Source organism: Mytilus trossulus, chromosome 11, assembly GCF_036588685.1.
Source record: "Mytilus trossulus isolate FHL-02 chromosome 11, PNRI_Mtr1.1.1.hap1, whole genome shotgun sequence".
Classification (NCBI taxonomy): Eukaryota; Metazoa; Mollusca; class Bivalvia; order Mytilida; family Mytilidae; genus Mytilus; species Mytilus trossulus.
Window position 1 is genome coordinate 40,451,305 of NC_086383.1, and position 17,846 is coordinate 40,469,150.

Genomic DNA, 17,846 nt, shown 5'->3' on the forward strand with positions numbered 1-17,846 from the left:
TCAAATTCAAGATCTAAACATTGAACAGGTGCACAACCATCCAGTTATGAAAGGCCGGGGGACCCTAACAAAGGATAAAAGGGGGCCTAACGATATGTCCCCGGTCAAATGATTGACCATTAAAAAGGGAGTTCCAATTGCATTTGATTCTCGATGTCATTTTCAAATTGTAAAGGTAGTTGATATCAAATGGATAGGTGCTCCATCGAGATTTGTTCCTCCTAGTTCGAGGCTCAATAAACTTTGTGTCTGCCAATCCATGACGAAATATGTGATCAAAGTTGCAGTCGATTTATTGATAACGATGTCTTAGAAAAGCTTCTTAAACATTGTGTTTGAGTTTATTCAGAAAGTAAAAGCGTTTTTATTTCCCCTATATTTAAATCTCTTTTATTAAGAATTCTTGCGTTCATCGACAATCGTTTTTTCTATCGTTTTTGATTTTTCAAAGTTATTTCCAGATTATCTTTTGAAACGAAATCGTTGTTAACTGTCAGATGTATAGCAATGTTAATTGACCATTAATCGTCAGACGCAATTAACAATAATCGGATTAAGAGCCGAGGTCACATGATGCCGTGCCAAAGTTTACCTAATGACCGAAAAGTAAGCATGCATCATTAATCCCCAAAAGTTGTGACAAAAACACGTACGTCATTAGATAGGTGATAGTATAATTACTATATATTATCAGATTATTAAGCTTCAGAAGCATTTTATCGGGTATTTATCGGATGATTGTAGTTTACTATTTTTGTCAAGGTTTGTGAAGATGGTGTTAAGCAAGCAGTATTTTTGTTGACATGCTTTTGCTTAGTTTCATATTTGCTGTTGAATCAATTGTGAACGCCCAAACTGAGTTAGTTGTTGTAAGGAATTGTACAAATAATACTGGATCGTTTTAAGGACTTTTCATGAGGATTAAACATATTCCATAAGCGGACGTTTTTAATTTGAAATACACTCTTGACCAACTTTCAAACTAACTTGTAGACCAATCAGGATTTAACTTGAGGATTTGTCTTTATATTGGACCTATTGTCCTTTTTCCACAAGATGGCATGTAATTTGCATTAAGGTATATATAAATACACATTACGAATATAAATTTCAGATGCACTCAGGATACTAGTAGTTATTGGAGCTGTCACATATCACACCGTTTGTAAGTTTGGACCTCCAGGCTGCTTTTCAGAAAAAAAGAAAGGGGGTTGGGGACTCTAAAATCTGACAAAAGGACCTACTACGTAGGTCTTATATGCTTGTAACATATCTATTAAAGTGTATGATAATGTCGCAAATGTGTGCATGTCTATGATGTCACATTACGACTGAACTTATTGTGATCTTTAAATCATCATTTCGGGCAAGAAATTTAACCTGATCGAATAATTTTATATTGTTTTCAGCATATTGATTCAATGATCAAATAATGACTCTCATAATACAGCATCCATTTATCACAATTGCCATATAATGTGTTCTTTTTATTCAAGTCGTTGTGACATAAGTGACATCGACGCTATTTTAACATTCGATTATAAAAGTGGAGTAGAGTTTTCAGGATTCAAAAACCAGGGCAACACTCTCATATAATATTATTCATTTTATACACTTAGATAATTTTTATTGAAACATTTGTTGTGTATTGCTGTTTGCTAAACTTCCATTGGCAATTCATTTCTGTTTCGATTGATGTTTTGCTCCTGTGTTTCTCTCAATTGTTACTTCAGTGGCGCATCCAAAAGGTGGGGGGTCAGGGGTATGCCGGAACCCTTTTACTTTGGACAACAAATGCATTTGAATGGAGACATATAGTTAGAACCCTCTTCTTTCCTGATTTTGGAACACCGCCCACTTTTAAAGATGGCTGGATCCCTCAGTGTTCTATGCGTAGGTCGCAGAGTACATACTGTTGCGTAAACTGTCATTCTATATTTGAACTTTGCCAGTTTCGACAACATTTGTCCATTATGTTTTAACGAACCGTTACTATTAGTTCATTAGCTGAATGACTCTGTTTAACAGATCAGCATTTTATGTTTTAAAGAATTTATCTTCCTTGATTGTTGATTTTCAACGTCAATTATTACAAACTTAGAAGGGAGCTTTAAAATGAATTAATAAAAGTTATACGAGTTAGAATCTATAATGCATTCTGGGTTTTATATAAATATTTTCAAAAGTGACTCCTACACTCTGTAATTGGCTGACTACAGGTACGTCCAAAACAATTGCAATTCGACCTATTACCATGATGACGTGACGTGGTTTTCATTTAAGAGTACGAAAATGAAGTTGCTCTTAGTCCTTTAGATTTCGAAACTCGTATAATAAATTTGAAGTGAACCATAAGGAAAACAAAGTATATGGGGTATTCATGACACAAAATAAGTACAACATGCGCAGCGAAAAACACACCAAAAACCCACAAAATCGAAGGAACAGCTCCTGTATTGTTTTTCTGCATCTCAATGTCACAGTGGGGCTTAAAACTTCCCCTGGTGGTTTTGATTATGCATACCGCGTGGTAATAAAGTTATTGATTCCATAATTTTTGTCACTAACGTAAAGTTATTCAATGTCGTGAACACGGACAGTGTTTAACGATGAATAACACTTCCATTTAAGAATATACAAGCTTGTCTGGCAATAATTTCTTAATTTCTGATATTCAAATGTCTGTTAATTGCGTCAGCCGTCCAATTGTAACAACATGACTTCTAGAAATCAGTGTAAATTAAACATTTACATGATCTCCTAATTTTTTATTAGAAATTAGCGTATGGATCGACTTATTTTTTATAGCAAAGTATAAAATTATCTTAATGAATCTTCTCCATTCTACCGTATCCTACGGTGATAATCGACGTCGCCATTTTTTATTTGGAAACTTCCGGTTGGTGTTGTTCAATTAAGAACCAGCAAGCTTGTCAGTTGTAATGAAACTGTTTAACGGAGATAGCAAACTTTAACATTTACTATAGTCATTGATAACTTCTCAAATGCTCAATGTTACTTCGAATTACGTCAATAAATGTCCGTATTTTACATTTTCCGTGAACGATTTTCATTTATAATCCGAGTGGTAATTTGATTTCCAAGACAGCTGACATTTCCGTAAATGGAATACTTTTATATCATATTCATCCATTTGGATTATTTTAGCTGTGCAACTCTGTCAATATTCTTTGGGCTGATTAGAATTTAACGTTCACTCTTGACTAAATAATTACATTCGAATCATCGGAGTGTAATTAATATAATTAAACCCGTATTTGGGGCTGCAGGTTTATTTTGTAACCGTCAATTCTTGACAAATTATAGAATATCAACGAAAGTCAGTAGTTGATTACATGTTCGTGCATTCTTACATAACCCCAACTCATTTATACTGGTAACAGTTATAATTTACTTTTGGATTGCAGAATAAAAAGTGTATTAAAGTCAGGGTCTGACCGAAATACATTATTTATAAAACAAAATTTTCTTAGTTTCCCGACTAAACAACACTGCCTACATTTATACATGTACAGGTATATAATTGAACTCAGCATAAGCCATTCCCGATGTATAAGCATTTAAAGATGAACAATTCAACCGTGTTCTGGTTCCCAAGTAGGTGTTAATGCTTTGATTGGTGCTTTCATTGCGGTCCGCGCCCAAGAAATTTCTTTAAAAAACCCAACAAATAAGCTAAAATAGTTCATATATCAAATTGCAAAAAAACCAACTACGTGTATTTAATCATAGAAAATAGAAAACTACTGTCATTTCCTTACTTGGAACCATAATTTTCATGCTCATATGATTTCTAATAAATACGTTTTTACAGTCATCTCATACGAAATATATAATTCATCATCCATTTTATCAAATAAAAATAACAGATTGAATGCATGTTGAACAGACAGTTACATTGTGTAGTTCCATTTAGAAACTCCTGCTAAATTATAGTGTTCAATAAATTTTGAAGAATAGACAGTTATGCCCTAAACACAAGTATATTCGTATAGATAAATATTAATCAAACAGAAACCTAAGAAAATAATTAAATAAAAAAAAGATGTCTACATGTACATTAGTGCATGCATACGGTCTACAACGACAGACGAGTAGACTAACTTCTCTGAATAGACAGATATGCCCCTTTCATAAGTATAATTAATCGTTAATAAATAATATTTAAACAGAAAACCAAAAAAAAACCCGATCATATAAAAAAGATTACTCTTCATGTATAGGTACATACATACTTTCTACAATGACAGACACATACACTAACTATTCTGTATACGTCTATCTCTTAATACTTCGGATTATTTAGTGAAATTAAGTGAGATTTAGTGAAATTTAGTGAGATTTAGTGATATTTAGGTACATACATACTGTCTACAACGACAGACGAGTAGACTCACTTCTCTGTACAAGTCAAGCTCTTAATACTTGAAATATAAATAAATAAAATAGCGGATGCCTCCATGTATAGGTGCATACATACTGGCTACAACGACAGACGAGTAGACTAACTTATCTGTACAAGTCAAGCTGTTAATACTTAGAATTTAGACGAATTCACTTGTTCAATAAGCCTGTATCATAGCTTTGAAACTCCAGAAGTCTCTGTACAAGATAGATGATCATGTCTACATGTATATAGGTGCATACATCCTGTCTACAACGAAAGACAAGTAGACTAACTTCTCTGTACAAGTCAATCTCTTAATACTCAGAATTTAGACGAGTTCACTTGTTCAATAAGCCTGTATTATAGTTTTGAGACTCCAGAAGTCGTTTGAATTAACCGATCAATCATGTATACTATGATCAAGGGTTGCACTATGTGAAACATTGATTCGACATAACGATACAGACTATACGCTTTGGTTAACCAATAATAATACTACTAACGGACTATGCATCGTGGTAAGTTTGTTTTAATATATAGGTAAAATGTATACTTTAACCTGTTTAAATTTTACCGGTGCGTGGACTGTTCAAAGAAAGGGGAAAGGGGTGGTTTATATTGACACATACAAGTTTGATCATCAGTTGATGACATTGCGTCATACGATTCCATAGCAACGCTGATTTTTTTTTATATTGAACAGCTCGGCCTTGTCACAGTGCAGTATAGCTAATTATCTTATGATTCTAATGAGAGAACACATAGGTGTAAAATGTCTGTATAACTAAAGAGGTTGCAGCTCGTGTTACAGAAAAACACACGATCTTTCACATGTTAAAATACGTTTATGTTTAATTTTTAATTTCTATATTGAGATATATACCTGAGATAATTTTATATAATGATATGCTATATGGGTTATTTGAAGTCGATTTGTTCAGAGGTCTTCCAGCAGCGGATCCAGAACTTTTTCTCAAGGGGGGAGGGGGGGCGCTCAAGTCATGCTTCAATTATTCCCAATTTAATTAACCAAATTTTTTCCACGAAAGGGGGGCCCAGGCCCCCTCCCCCCTGGATCCGCCTATGTCCCTTTTTAAACTGATCACAAATAGCATATCAAATATCGTATTTGAATTTAAAAACAAACATGACTAGACCTTTTTGGTAACATTTCATTACAGACAACATATACATTCGTGCTGTGCATCTTCTATATATATTATTGTCCTAAAATAGTATCAAAACAGTATTAATTCATTTCTAAAATCATTCGACATATTGAATATTTCTCTTTAGATAAAATTCTCACTTTTCAACGTTAATTGTATTTCAGTATAAGCTTCGTGGAGTGAAAATTGAGGGATTTGTGACATTTCAAGTCTTAGACACAACTTCGTCTCCCAGCCCCAGCTGTATTCACCCCCCCCCCCCCCCCCCCCCAACACCCTTATTTTGTGAACACGGAAAATGTTGCGACAGATGGCAAAAGAAATTGAAATAGAAATAGAAAAGGTCGAGACAGAACACATTGGGAAAAAGGGGGCAGTTAAATTTTGACTGCCACCAGAAATATATGGCATGTTGAATAATAAGAGGGGTGGCTCAGTTCATACAGACAACAAATGAGGATTAAATTCCTTTTTTATGGTCGTCTTGGGGGAGGGAAAACAACTTAATATTTTCCATTTTTAATATCTTTCTAAAAATTTGCATACTGATAATCAGGAATGAATCAATACATAATATGGTAATATAAAAGATCAATTTTCATTCATCATTAAATCTGAGGCGAATGTTTACCCCATGCCAGACTTTATCTTTATTTGAATATTATAAGGATATCAATTAGATTAGATTTAATTTGATCAATTGATTAGATTTAATTTGATCAATTGATTATTCAATTATAATTTGAAGTACAAAATAAGAAGAAGAGAGATTTTTTGCAAATAAACTTTAATTTAATTTAATATGAAACAAACATGACAGACGATATTTAATAGTCTGTTCTTGGATTTGGTAGTATACCACAGTAGTGCATGTACAAGTCATGTAATCTCATATATTAACATATTGAAAATCCACCTTCGTGTGTCAATGAGATCAGTGGCGGATTTAAAAAATTTCATAAGAGGGGGTCCACTGACTGCCTAAGGGGTGTCCGATCCCGTCATGCTTCAGTGATTCCCTATATAACCAACCAAAACTTTTCTGCCCCCCTGCCCCCCCCCCTCCCCCTTAAATCCGGTTCTGGAGACATCAACCCAACGACCCTCAAACTAATATACATTTGAGCGATTTAAGTTTGAGCCGTATATATGCATGTAGGAAATGGATAAATAACTTAGATTATTAATCTTGTGCATACATGTATAGATAATTTAGGTATGTGTAAACATATATTGACGTCATTATGTGCTAGAATTATGTAACTAAAATGTGTATTCGATGACCTATATATTCTTGACCTATGCCACAGTGGCGGATTCAGCGAGGGGAGGTGTAAGGCATAAAACGGTAAAGTAAGCTACATGACGCGCCAAAACAAATGATTACATACAATCGTGGTAAACATTTTCTATTAGTTTCACTTTTATATGTAGCATGATACTTTATCGTTTTATGATATACATGTATGCCCTCCCCCCAACCTTTTAACAATCCTGGAAATGCCCCTGTGTCATTTTATCCATACATGTATAGTTGTCTATATTGCAATAATACCGTACCTATTTATTCTTATCTTTCATAATTTATATGAATATGGTTCTATTGGTAGATATCTATTTATGAAACTACTTTTTAATCTTGAATTCAGTCCTTAAAATGTTACAACAAATGCCTTTTTGAAATCCGAACAAAAACAATTCGGATCCGAATTTGCGTTGTCTACACATTAATGAAGACACCACATGTACTGTCCCAATCCAACAGAGACAATAAGGCTTTACCAAAAATATGGCTATCGTTTAATGGTCATTTCTGCACTTAGGCAGCAACCATTTGATTTTCGAGGGGGGGGATTTTTTTGGAGAAAAAAAGTTTGTTTCCAGTTTTTGGTGAAAAAAATAATTTGTTTTCGACCCTGAGAAAAAAAAAAATTGTTTGTTTCACCCTCAGCTGCCACTATATCAGGTACATGTATATGTAATGTTAAAATTGAAAGAAAAAAAATGTTTTCGACTTGTCGCCAAAAAAATAGATTGTCTTTCACCGAAGGCGAGAAAAAAAGTTTGTCCAGAAAAAAATTGCCCCCCCCCCCGCCAGAAAATCAAATGGTTGCTGCCTTACTCGTCTTGTTAAATGTCTATTGAGCCTGTTACACGGTGTATAGTAAAAATGTATTGTGGTTCAGTTAACCTAAATTATACATTGCGCAAAAAATAAAGATTTAAAAAAGTATTTCAATACTCACCATTAGCGTTTTAGTTGTATTTTATTATTTATAGAACATGATCTAGCCATATATTGTTTCAATGAATATTTCATTAAAAACCTAGTTGTTCATCTTGGTTTTTATATAGAGCTGAAAATAGGTTTATAAATAATGAATTACCATTAGTAACTCTCAGTGTACAAAACATTAGCACTTATAAAGATCATAATCATATTATATATATATAAATCTTTTGAAAATATACGAAGAGAGGTTGAACATGAAAATCAAGATTATATGACGATAAACGAAAGATTAACAATCAAGATCGGCGTGATGATAAGGCAATATTAGGCATTGCCCACCCTCCTGGCCACAGGTGTAAAAGGGTGTTCCTCATATCGGCGAGTGCCTATTTTGTAAAATTAAAATGTTGGATTGAGTAATTTTTTTAAAAGGTGGGTTCTATTCAACTCAGGATAAAATGGGGGTCAAACCATATGTCCCCTTTCAAAAACATTGATTGTCAAAAAAAATTGTTCCTCACCGGATACCCCACCCATAGATCGATCACTGAACAGTTACATGTAGTACCTTTTTTAAAGGTTGTAACACACTCCCGTGTTTTGTAAGTATGAGACGACCAAGAAATGGACGGATCAACAAATTCGTGAACCAGCCCATTTAATGTTGGGGTGCCAAGGTACAGCTATGCTGACGTCATACTATTGTTAAAAGTAAACTTTTATGTACGAATATATAACCACTTATCATTTGTTTAAATTTGATAACAAGTGATAAACGTTAAATTTAGAAATAGTATCTTCTCATTATCGTTATTATATACAATTTAATTAGTTTATTGGTCATAAAACTTTCATCACTTTGGGTTAAATATACACACGTGGTTTGTAATTGCCGCCATTTTTACATTGATGACCAGATCTTGCCAGCTACTGTAAATAAACCCAAAACGTGTAAGTGGAAAATTATTTTTACTCATTTGCAAATATATACATATAGTGCCAAAATATATACATGAAGTTAATATATACTTTGGTAAATCAAGGAAGTTTGACACTACATTCATACGACTGCTAACAGTAATATTGTGGGCGTTCAAGGTCAGATAAATTATTATGAAGTCAACCTTTTTGCATTTTTCAATCTTTATTCTCCACAGTTTTTGCTTACTAAAGCTCAATAATATATGTGCTATGCATAATCATTGTAATGTTAAGCGCAAAACTAGTCATGATTGTAATGTTACTTGTATGCGCAAAATCAATTATGATTTTAACGTGATGCGCAATATTAATCACGTTTGTATTAGTATCCGCAAAATTAATAATTTTTTCGCTGAAATATTGCATGCGTACATGTATCTGAATGAAATACAAACAAAAATCAAATACTTAGATCCTGCAAAATGACTCTTCAGAACGGAGGATGAAAGTTAAGGGGGATCTAAGTATTCATCATTTATATTCCATTGCAATATCTAAACTACGAATCTTTAAAGACTTTCGTACGTCTTTTAAGGGTAGATGCGGCCCAACTCGAGACATACATGGATTTAACGTAGCTATTCCGAACGGATGCCGAGATTTTTGTAAATCCTGTAACGTTAAACGTTTTTTTAAATGTGCCCAAAATTACCATATATTCATGTATATATTATATATACCAAAGTCAGCCTTTGGGCTAAGTATCAGGAAATACCTATTTAAGCTGAAATAAAAAAAAATATATTGATGTTCGAGAAGAATTCAGTTTCATGGGAGATCAGCTTTGTGTGGGAAGAGAGCCGAGACGTTTATATTTGTATTTGATCAAAACCTTTTTAAACGGAATTATAAATAGGAAAGTGATGTTACATACGGATCTCGTATATTTTATTCATCTGAGAATTCACAAAGGACTAGTATCTATATAACATATGCACGTAGTACATGCTATTAGTCAGTACGAACAAGACATAGTTGCATAGTTAAGTTATATTTTTGAAAGGTCAACCTAACATTTGTAATATAAACACCTCAGGCAGTCATATAACTATTTGTTAATGTTCGTTGTAGTCTCTATTATAGCTCGATGCCATTTAGTAAAACTATTATTATCTCCCTTGAGGGAAATCCCCTTACAAGGCTCAGTCGAACTTTTTTAAAATGTATTTATAGCGACCATCCCTATTATAGCGAGGTGTCATTTAGTATGCTATTATAATCTCCCATGATGAAAATTCCCCTAAGAGAACCAGCCAATTTTTAAAGTAATTCATCACTGAGTGGAATGGACAAAAACGTCATCCAATCAGAAGTGAGAGTTACGTATATGATAATTTTTAATATAGTTTTGAAAACTCTTTAAAATACTTATGATGGTATATTAGTAATAACATGACTAAGTATCACAAATGAACTTCTTCATTATAAAGGGTAGGTGGCCTGTTAAAAGGCAAATTTTCTGTCTCTATCCAATAAACCCTCATTTTCCTGTGGCAGTCCAAATTTCCCCCACCCTCATCCCGGATCGATTGCCTCTTTTATTGCACAACCTACCTATTGTATTTATTGTTAACTTATTCTTGTCCTGAACATGCGTGAAATATTTTCCACTTGACGTTAAGCCTTAATATACATGACATATTTGCCACTGGACGTAAGTCGTTAAGCAACTAACATCCAATTAATCATTATAAAGTGAATAACTGTGCACCTATCAATCAGTGGGAAGGTTTACCAAATGACAAATTGAATATGAGTTATAAAGCTTAAAAAAATACGTACCTACTAGTATATTCTTTAATTCAGTTAGGGACCTGCAACATTGCGGGTAATGGTCTAGTAATTAATAAAAATAAAAGGTAGCTGGAAACAATTTAAATTTCGTATTTTTTTAGATTAAGCCATTAAAAATTTAGGCATCAGTACATTTCTTGTAGTCTTTGAACTTGGATTCTGCTTTGTTAAGGATGTTCGCTTCTCTGTTAAAAAAACACAAGCTTTTTAAAAGACTAAATATTATAAATTGATAGTACATGTATATAAATAAAATAAGTAACTAAAATAGTTTTAAAAAAATGAAGGGTCTGTGTGCTCATTTTCGATATATAAGTCATTGAAAATTTGGCGGGAAATGATTATCTCTAGTATTTAACAATGTCACCTTATTCGTTTAAAAAACTGTGAAAATATAACAAGAATTTTATAAAATTTTGAAATATGCCTTTCTAAACTTTGTGTAATAAAATTATGAAAAGAAAAGTAGGAGTTAGTGTGCAAATTTTTTTTAATGACAATAAATGGATAAAACCAGAGGATTCTGAAAATCTTAAAGAAAATAAAAAATTGGAGGAGCAAACATCCTTAACAAAAAATGGCTGGATGTACAGTCAACTAACTGAAAAATAAATCTTGACATTTAAGACCTGTCTATATATTTTTATCCGTTCAAATAGATTTAAATTCCAATTCATCAATCTTCCCGTTCAGATTCATTATTTTCCCAATACAACCGTTAAAGGAGAAATACGTTTTAAATGTTAAAGTGTCCGCCAGCGGAGTGATTGACTACGATTAACATGTAGGCATGAATCTTGAGGTTACTCATGGGACGTTGCTATCATTAGTAGTTTGGCTCAAAAGTGACATTCACGAGTGCAGAATAATGTATAGTAATATGAACGGTATAGATTTTTTTAGTCCATAAGCATAAAAATAGATCATCATAATGTATTTTTGGCAAAGAGCAATGTAGATCTTATTTATAGGAAAATGTCTTTTAATCTCTGGTGAACATTTATTCCATAAGCATAAAAATAGATCATCATAATGTATTTTTGGCAATGAGCAATGTAGATCTTATTTATAGGAAAATGTCATTTGGTCTCTAGTGCATGAACAGATGTCTCATTGGCAATCATACCATATCTTTTTATTTTGTAAACTAGTCAGTGGCGGATCCAGAAATTTTCATAAGTGGGGACCCACTGACTGACCTAAGAGGGGGGCCCGCTCCAGTAACGCTTCAATGATTCCCTAAATAAGCAACCACTTTTTTTTCTAAAGGAGGGGGGGGGGGGGGGGCGCCCACCTAAATCCGCCTCAGCTAGTGTGTCATGTGATTATGCGTAACATCTGAAATTGGGAGAAAATATCCACAAGAAATAATTTGTGCATAAAGAGACAAAAAAATGTATTTTTACAAAAATCATTCAGAATTCAATAAGCAAATGTGTAAGCCTAATACACACTGACTAGACGTTAAGCAACCAACAATCAATCAATCATGGAAGCCTAGTTGTTTTACGTCCATTTCTGATAGGTTTATCCTGGATTGTGATAAAACTATAAAACGAACATAAAGCATATTTCAGAAATCTTTAGAGAATAAAAATAAGCAATTTATGTACCGAAATTCCGTTGTCAAAAAAAGTTTCCTAATCTTATATAATGCTCAAATATATTTTGTATCTTGATATAATATACCATCAATTAACAAGTCTAATTTCGTCACTTTTCGTTATAAATATTTTAACTCTGGCTTTTGTTGTACAGTTTAAAACTGATAACAGACAACATCAAATCACGTGAATGACGTCATAAGCTAAATAAGGAGACAATGCGTCTATTATTTATTTATGAGAACTGCATTATATCCGAGAAAACGTGTTTGAAACAGTTTTATTGGTGAATTTGATATTTGATTCTAGCAACATAAATCAAAAATGTTAAAAACAAAACCATGTTTTGTCTCGCCAGCGACCTACGTAAGTCGCAGAGTGCAATAAATAGGCATTACCTTCCGGCGGCGGTTTAAATTATAATAGTGCAAAAAGTTAGAAAGGCTTGTTACTCCGCAACATATATCACTTTCATAACAGCGTGGACAGCCGCAATACTTATGCTGGTAATACAATGTAGTACTGAATGATTAACCTTTAACTTATTTGTCATCGCTATCGATTACAGTGATTTTTACGCCCAGTCGGTCTGTCGGGGGCCTTCCAATGGGTAATTAAATAGAATGAAAAATTTAAAGTACATGCAGGTGCAGGTGCATGAGAAGAAAAAAATGAAACCGTACGTATTCAACATTTAAATAAACACAAAAGTTTTAGTCCTTTGTTAGTTATTCGTATTATTTTATCATTAAAAGGTGTTTTAGAACCTTTGCCTTGCAGACGAACTCTTACCAAACCTGACCTAGTCAGTAAGTAAGCGCGTCAAGCAAGGGTCTTGTCAACGCTGTTATGAAAATGATTCTAATGTATGCAGATGCCTCATGTTAAGAAAGTTTTATCGTTGTCTGTTGACTTCATTTTTATGGTTCAGCGACTGATTGCAATAAAGATACGATTTTTGGGGGTTAGTGAAATACTCACTTTTTATGAGTAAGAGAGTAAAAAGATTTGGTATATGGGATACTTACAAAGTTATACTTCAACCAGACATTTGATCACTTGACCTCGACCTCATTTCATGGATTTGTAATCAAGATTGAATTTTCGTGGTCGATTCTATACCTCAGATACATGTATGATAAGCAACAAGCTATCTATATGTAGTATGTGGAATGATTATAAGGTTGCAACTGAACTAAAACTCATTTTTATGGCTCATTGATCAATGTTTTTTTGCATGTTTTTTTTTTTCCGTTTATCAAATTCTTAATTATAGGTCAAGTATAATTGTTGTGTGAAATGATCGATGGTAAAATAAACATGTCTGTGCGCAGAAAACGGACGAATGATAACTTTTCATCGAATTGTTACTTATTATAATTCCGGAACACCTGAAATCTCCATCGGTTTTGTTGGTGTTTTTGTTGATCATTCTTAAGTTTCTATATCGTCGCTGGGCTTTCAAAATGTTGTAAATTACAACTTTTGAAAAAAAAATCCAAACTGCGGTCTTTGATTCCCCAAATATGTTCTTTTATTTTTTCGTCTTTAAACTCCCATGTATATCTTAAGATGTATAAACAAAAGAATATTATAAAGATTTCTTTCTGTTGCAAGCTAGTATCATTTCTGAATAAAAGAAAATGGGGAGTATTAGCCAATAGGAAGACGACAAAAAGTCTTTTAACAAAAGACAGAAGGCTATAAAATGTGTCAATTTTAAAATCTTTCTGATTCTAAACTAGTGAAAAATTGAACAGAAACGATAAAATATCTGCTATGATTGATGTCAAGTGGCAAATATTTCATGCAAATTCAGAAAGATTCATTCAATAAGAGTCGGTCGTATATATTCAATTTCATTTAATTTACAAACTAGGTTGACTTTAAGTCAGTATGTCATGGATATGTTTTCATTTACTTTGGCAATTCCCTTTTGAAGTTTCTTTCGTTATAACAATTTATTGCGTATAAGTACTAGAAATATATTGGTTATCTCGATTGCCTTTTTTAATGAATAAAACTTTCGTTAATTTACTGGTCGACCAACCCTTTTATCGACATGGGAATCCATTTAAGAAGATGATTTTCTCAATAACAATTTCTCAATTGACAAAATGTAGATAATGCTTTTTTCTATGTCTTGTGTCAAATGCCTACAAATTGGTAATGGGTGCTTGTCTACTAAACCATATCATCTAGTGAGAAAACGATTTGCCAAAGTAGGACTCAAAATATATGTTTTGATAGGGTAAAGTTTTTTTTCAGAGGAGTGGCGGGACTTTAGGAGAGGGACGAAGAGGGCATACGCTAATGCTCACCTTTTGATCACTAAAAATTAATATCTCGGGTTTTTTTTTCCAGATTTATATGATTTGCCTGCATAAATTGTATCGTTCAAAAATAATTTCTTCAAATATTCAGTTTCATGATTTACGCCCCTCTCCTTCAAACATTGTATAGATCCAGATAATATGAAGTTGAGAGAAATGACAATGCAAAAAACGTAGAGGACATACATGTATACCACACTCCCTTGTTCACCAACAATGAAAATATCTAACATCGATTTAAATGATGTTTCATTCTTTTGTCAAAAATAAATTCTGTATAAATTTCATAGATCTACGCCCTCCCCCTCTTTTCAAGGTGTCTGGATACGTCCCTGAGAGGGATGTTATACTATAAGAATACATTAAAGGGGATTTATTTTTTGTCAATAGCAAACCTTTGTGAAGTAACATGCTACATACATATACATATGCCGCATATGATGTAATACCATGCATGAAATGACTGTCCTTGTACGTCAATCGTTCATGAATTAATCCTATACTTTGATCAGGTTATATATTGCCTACATATTTTTACATTCGCCTCATGCATACACATTGTTCTGTGAACTTTGGCTTTTCTACCTCAGGAATAGATTACCTCAGCTGTATGTGGCAAATCTTGAGGAACTTATGGTCCTCAATGCTATTTAACTTCGTACTTTATTTGGCCTTTTTCTTTTTTTTAATATTTGAGCGTCACTTCCTGGCGAGTCTTTTGTAGACGAATCACGCGTCTGACGCAAATACAAAATTTTAATCCTGGATTCTAAGATTTGTTTATTTGATATATATAAAAATTATCGTAGGCAACATACCAACCCCTATTCCCTTATTTTTTTTTACAGAAATATATGCCGTTATGCGTGTACTTTATGCTAAAAACTGAGCAACACGAGACTCACAAAATAATCCCGTGAGATTTCATGTGTTCTGGATCCTGCTCCACATATGTGACACCTGTCATGTTTACATTTTGTTTTAGATAAAAGACTACCATGATATCTTATACTTGAAGGAAATCAATTAACGTATAAAATGTTATGTTTACAACTGAGGGACCATTAGGATAATGTTTCACGGATTTGTTTCCTTATACATTGAAATTTTCTCCTATAAACTCATTTTATAAGTCTTTATTACTCATTAAGAAGCAAAAAAATGGTATGCCTATCCCTATTTTCTTTTTCAATGAAATCTACATTCATTAAGTAAACAGTTAATTGAATCGACCAAGCCTCTTTATCGACATGGGAGACCTTGTCATTTAAATTAAGATAATGCTAAAACAAAGAGTTTTATAATGCAATAAATTTTTCTATGTAATGATTTCCTTGAAAACTAAAGTTGCATGCTGAAGAAAAGTAGACGTACATTGTTGGTCAATTTATTGAGAATATTAAAGATGCTGAAACGATATGAATGATGCAAAAAAACAAACAAAAACAAAAAACACGAAGTGATAGCACAAAATTCGGGGAACATGTTTTACTGGTAGTTATGTCTTCAAAATTCCATAAATGTTTTCATTTAATTTGGTATTTGTTTAGCTTTTATTAAGGTTTTTTTGAGTGATGGACAGATGACTGTTTAACGTCCAGTGGCAAATTGAATGTATATATTCATGTCGAGACCATGATATTCGTGATATTATGATTGTAAACCCTGGCCTGCGTTGTACAAAAAGACAATGAGCCAGAATTTGTTCGTTCTATTTCACAAGGTTACAGTCCACAAAAAAACATGGCCATCTTACCCAGACCATGGAAGTATTCAATAGAATACTTCCATGCGCAGACACAATAATCCGACTCCGAGACGACCAGTTATTGGTCTTATTCCTGAAAACCGCGTGCTAAGCGGAGAAACAGGAATTACCAAGTTTTCAAGCTTTTAGTGACCAGACCAGATTTAAACGTGCTAGTGTGCAAGGTTCTAGTCCACGAGTGAGAATATGCCATCCTTACCAGACCCATTATTGTGATTGCTATCCGACTAGTCTTTGCACTTACTCATGAAAACCGCGTGTTTAGCAAAGAAGCATACAGCAATTACCCAATTTTCTGTAATTCAAGTTTTGGTAATGGTATGACTCGACCGGGTTTCAAACTCTTGCATAGGGATTAGTGATGGACCCTGATTATATTACCCGAAATATTAATAATCATAATTTTGGAAAAGAAAATCTTTTTTATAATTTATAAATTTAAAATTGTTAACTTGTCTACATGTTCAAGTCTATACCTCCTACATTGTAACATGAGTGTGTTATAATCTCTACAAAGTTAATATTCTAGACTGTCAGCAACTACTACAGTTAGAGCACCAACATAATTATATTTTACGTTCATTTTATGGGTATTTAATTTTCACGCAGACATAATAAAAAAATGTAATTGTTATGCTATTGCACTCCAATACCTGTCTAAAAGGGAGATAATTCTACCTAACTTTTTAGTTTTTACTCTCTTAATTTACCCGACATCCCTTTTTATAACTGAAACATTTAGTGACGACTGTTCAAGTATTCTATATGTTCTCAACCTTTCCTGGTTTCCAATTTATTTAAGGGAAATTATTGTACAAAAAAAATGTTTGGCTGTTTGAAAACTGCAACTCAATTGAGTTTTGTTTCTCTTTGAACCTGTCCTTCGGTTGCTGTCTCGTATACCCCATTTCATTTTAAATATAGCACTGGCAAAAGCCAATTGCACTCAATTGCTAATATTAATGTCAGTCTGTCGTGTGTGAAAAATTATTCATTTTCAGTTCTTACCAGGCTAGAATATTCATTTTTAAATCCCCTCCCTCACCCGAAATATCAAAGAAATCAAATGTTCGTCCACGAATTATGCAACATCTAATTAATCAGTTTATTCAATATATCAATACAGAGGGTGAATTGAAGCATGCACGCAAATCTTGTTCTCTTCAACACCAGTAAAAAACAATTAAGACAGTTATGCATTTGATACCTTCACATTAAAGTGCAAAATATGTTACAGTCAAGTAATTAACTACAGCTTAATCCATGTTTACTGGTGTTTGTGCTATTTGTTTATGCGCAGGTATACTTTGTAGTAATGCGGTCATCCGGGTTACTTCATCCTGACGAATTCGTTGACGTCATACTAAGATAATCCGTACCACCTGCTGCGATAACAGACTATTGTTTAATTGTGCTCATAGTGCGAAAGTGAATTTTATATTGAAGTTTTGATCTTATGATCTATCTGGCAGTTATCCGACTGTGACAGTTCGAACGCTATTTCGCAATGATTAAACTAGACATAGTAATAAAAAGATTTTAACCGGGAAAAATGG

At 33.2% G+C, this 17,846-nt stretch overlaps 1 protein-coding gene across 5 annotated transcripts in view; it reads left to right on the forward strand.

The window, feature by feature from the left end:
- LOC134691095 (neo-calmodulin-like) overlaps nucleotides 1-17,846 on the forward strand; it is an 82,669-nt gene that overhangs the window by 32,308 nt on the left and 32,515 nt on the right. The window contains exon 1 of one of the 5 annotated variants that reach the window (XM_063551323.1): nucleotides 860-1,078. The exons of 2 other annotated variants lie outside the window; for them this stretch is intronic. The gene's annotated coding sequence lies outside the window, so the exon portion shown is untranslated. Of the gene's footprint in view, nucleotides 1-859; nucleotides 1,079-4,847; nucleotides 4,927-8,665; nucleotides 8,762-17,846 lie in introns of those variants that run through there. 2 more of the 5 variants (XM_063551325.1, XM_063551324.1) reach the window with 2 other exon arrangements.